Below are 4462 nucleotides of genomic sequence, written 5' to 3'. Positions count from 1 at the left end.
GGGGAGAGATGGAAAGCTGAAATCAGAGGGGCAGATAATGGCAGGTTGATGCTTGGCTGGGAAGGAGATAGGGCTGCCAACTCCAGGTTGGGAAATTCCTAGAGATTTGAGGGGTGGAGCCAGGAGAGGGTGAGATACAATGCCATAGACTCCCCCCTCCAAACCAGCCATTCCCTCCTGGGGAACCATTGTTGCCAATCTCCAGGTGAGGGCTGGAGATCACTCAGAATTACAACTGATCTCCAGGAGGGAGGGCAGAAGTCAGCTGCAGTCAGAGGGGCTTGATGATTAGTAGATTGATGGTTAGCTGGGAAGGGGATGGGGTTGCCAGCTCCAGGTTTGGAAATTCCTGGGGATTTCAGGGGTGGATCCTGGAGAGGGTGGGGTTTGAGGAGGTTGCCACAGCAAATTGATGCTGAGTGCCCAAGGCCTTGGCACTCTCCCAGAGCCTCTTTCTAGAGCTTGTTGTATTTATTTCCACAACAGGCCTTATTCCTAGTATTATTATATAACAAGAGCAAAGCAAATCATTCTTGGCACAAATGTGCTTGTCTTTCATTTGTCTTCCAGTTCTTTATGAGGCATTGCACTTTCATGAGCATGAATCTAAAAGAAGGAGTACAGATTTAGTGTCATTTACTAAGTTCCTCCTCAGTGTCTTCTAGTTTGAGATTATAAAAATGTAGTTTCCAGCCTGGAGCTATAGGCCCAAAGATCCATTGTTCCCTGATAAAGCTTTCAGTGAGTAGAAAGGCAGAAGAGAATTTGCTTAAGAGCAGATTTCTAAAGCTTGAAATCCTAGTTTAACAGATTCCAGTTTTACCATTATTATGATTATGATAATTGATTCTAAAGCTTTAGGAGTGGATTTCTGCTGAGGACAAGAACACAGAATGGGTTTTAACTAAATAAAGAAAGCCTTCTAAAATTCAAAGACCTGAAAACATAAAGATATAGCTAAATGACAGACAGACAGACAGATATTATTGTTAAGCATCAACCATCAATTCTGCAGTAGTAGGACTCCTGCCTGGAAGTAAACCCCATTGAATAATGGGGACGTGCTTCTGAGTAAACTTTGTACTGTCACTCCAGTCTATGTGTAGCTCCACTGAGCTAACCAAAAGAAGCTGTTCAGGCTTTTCATGTTGCAGTTTGGTCCGGATACACTAGCAGCAACTCCTTTACCATTGAACAGTCTTGCACTCCTATCCAGTAATTTTGGTGAGAATTATTTCAGGTCCTGTACAGGCAAGGATTATAAACACTGTCTCCCTGTATCAATATGGAAGTTGGATCAGCACTATCAAGAAGGGCTTTTATCCAAAAATTTTAAAAATGTAAAAGAAACTAAAAATGATGTATGTTTCTATCACTACAAAGCTTTATATGGCTCAGTTATACATTTTTCAATGCATGATTCACACTGTACTTTCTTGGCCTATCACCTTGTCATACTTTTTGCCCTTGGCACCATTCCTTTTCAAAGGAATGACAAAAGTTACTTGCATCCTCTATACACACACTGCTCTTTATGACTCATTCCAAATGCCCTTAGCTATTTATTAAAGTGCCCGTTACAGTTGCATTTGTCCTCAGCTCTTTGGATCTTCCATGTCCAGGAAACTCAGACACAATGATACCAGAATAGTTTTACCCAACTCTCAGGCTAGTTTTGACAGGCTGTCATATAAACCTCCTTTCTATAAGAAGTCTACAATAGTTTGATGCCATTGCATTCTATAGAGCTAAGCATCCTCACTTGGGGTGCTGTCGTGAAAAAAATATTTTTTAAAATGCCCTTTCCTCTTAATATTATGCTTGTGCCAACACACATTCACACTTGCAATATGTCTATTTTTTTAACAAATAATCCATCAACATAAGGTTATAAATATTTCTACTAGTAAATCGTTATCAAAGAAAGTTGCTCCTTAATGACAGGTGGCCTTTTTAAAAAAAATGTAATGGAAAGGAGAGAGACTCATTCAGGAGACTTAAAGTACCTTTGTAATATATGTTTAAGTGCAAGGGAGTTATTTTGGAAGCAGAGTGACCCCCTAAAGCAAGAAGTGCTGCCATTAATTCCAACTCAGAGTCCCAAGGACCAATATTTGCAGAACCCACTTCCACCCATCCCATTTAGGTGCAGTTTCTACCATCTTTCCATGTATGATTCACTCAGACTCAACCCCAATTCAAATCATTTCCAGTTCTCTTTTTCTGATGAGTATATCATTGGAAAAATGAGAGAGAGATCGCCAGCTATTAAGGAAATGTAGCCATTTTATTTCAGGTGCCTGGTTAGGGAAAGCCATAATGAGGCCATTTACAATGATCAAGACTGTGATCTGAGTGTTGGGGAAAATGTGTCATCACGACGAGAGATGTGCTTACCTTGATGAAAAATGTCTGGCTGCCCCACAAAAATGAAAAGTAACTGCATATTTATAGTATAAAAATGATCAGGAATAAAATCTATGTAAGTTCTATTGTTTTTTTAAAAAACAAAAAACCGTCTTTCCATGTAAGAATTCTCAAGATTAGAATAAATAAGTGCTTGTTAGTTTATCAGAGGCTTTACCTGATTAACTAAGTAAAAAAGTAATAACACAGAATGTTCAGAAACGTCCCAGCTTCTTAGGAACAAAGCTGTTGGAATGTTTGCCATCTAGTTTTCATGAGGAAATGAACCATTGTCATTTGAGGCTCTGAAAAAAAGGGACAAGGAATAGGGATGTGTATCCCAAAATCAGGTGTGTAGAAAGACCTGTCCTGCCTCTTCATGGTTCCAGTCTCTGGACTTCAGTACCCACAAATGGGGCCATGTTGAGAATTAAATATATTGATTATATATTCCCAAAGTGAATTATATTGGTAATACTTATGATCAATGATATAGGACAGTTTATTATCCTCATATTACTGATGAAAGGCTGAGGCTGAGAAGCTTTCCCTAATTCCCTTCAGTGTTTCCATAACTGAGGCTGGATTTGAACAAGGGGATTCCCCACTCACAGCTCTATGATGGATAAAGAAGCTGGGAGTAAGAAGAAGGAATCACATAGAATTGCCCATTTCCCTCTTGTGTAAGCAAAAAGCTTGTAGGATCCTACCCAGTGTTGTTAACCCAAAAAGGTTAGGCTACTCTTATTGCCAGTATTTTCCCTCTTGACCTTTCATTTATCTGTCAGTCTTCCTGAAGGATTCATGATCACTCTGTGTTTATTTTTCATTTTCCCACTTCCCACTCTGATTCTTTCAATAGATTTTCTCTCTGTGTGTGCTGCTTCTTATCACAGACTCTTCAGAGCCCTTGTGAACTCAAAATCTTCTGGTGCATTTGAAAAATGAAGCAAAAGAAACCTACCTTTTCTTGTACACAAACTGCTTTTTCTTTTCATCGTTGTGTGTTGCCACAGAAAAAAAGAATTATGCTACTTGTATCCCCAGAGAAGGATTCTAAAGCCAGTATTTTTTAAACAGTGGCTGTAGAAAACTTCTGTGGGAATCTGAAATAGGGGGCAGAGAGTACCAGTGTCAACTTTCAGGCAGCGGAATGCAGTGTAGCAAAAAAAGACAGTCTACTGAGATACCTTAGGGATTCACAGATATAATTACTATGACACACCTTGCTGGATCCAAATCCAAGAAAATGTCCATTTTTAGACTAATACAGTGATCTTGGTAGGCAAGAGCCTAGTTTCATGAAAAGAAGACCAAAAAGTAAACAGGCATACAGAGAATAATCAACCAAGTTAACAAGGTGAGAATTAAAATTGGCAGGAAAGCAAAGAATACATCTAGGCAATTTCAGTGTAATCAACATTTGCTGGAGCATAAAATGTTGATAGATATTGAACAGTTTCTCATTCTGACCGACCTCTGAAATTTTAATTTTCTTGTTTGTTTTTTTGGTTCCTTATTTTCTCCTTTCAGTGGATAATAAAAGTTATAAAACCCATTTGTGCCTTAGTATCTGACACCTTTCATCTGATGGTTTTGTGCTAAATTGAGAATGTGTAAGATGCCCAGGTGGGACTAAGACCAAACCTTCTACCAGCTAGGAACCACCAACTTACAGCTAGGCTCCCAGTCTTTACCACAGAGTCTGGGAGATTTCATAGACTGTCATGCAATGTTGTAGCATCGCTTCATCACCTTGTCACTCACTACTCTCCCTCCCCTGCCCCCCCCAATGTTTCCAGGATTGCCAGGCACAGGCCTGTAAACCCTATTTTCAACTTGCGCCAAAGGACCAAATGTAGTATAAAAGTCAGGGATTCTGTGGGCATACTCAGTCTAACAGCACCGTGAGGGTTTCAGTCTTCATTCCAGCTTCAGGCATCACCTGACTGGGCCACCTGACACCTGGGACTAACCACTATGTCTCAGACCCTCTAAAGACCTAGTTTACAGAATGCCTATTCAGTCTAGCCAATCTGTGAGCAGTCCTGGCCCA

This window comes from Gekko japonicus, unplaced genomic scaffold (genome assembly GCF_001447785.1).
Source record: "Gekko japonicus isolate JY-2015 unplaced genomic scaffold, Gekko_japonicus_V1.1 scaffold746, whole genome shotgun sequence".
Taxonomy (NCBI): Eukaryota; Metazoa; Chordata; class Lepidosauria; order Squamata; family Gekkonidae; genus Gekko; species Gekko japonicus.
The sequence above is the reverse complement of the archived record's forward strand: the minus strand, read 5'-3'. Positions refer to the sequence as shown.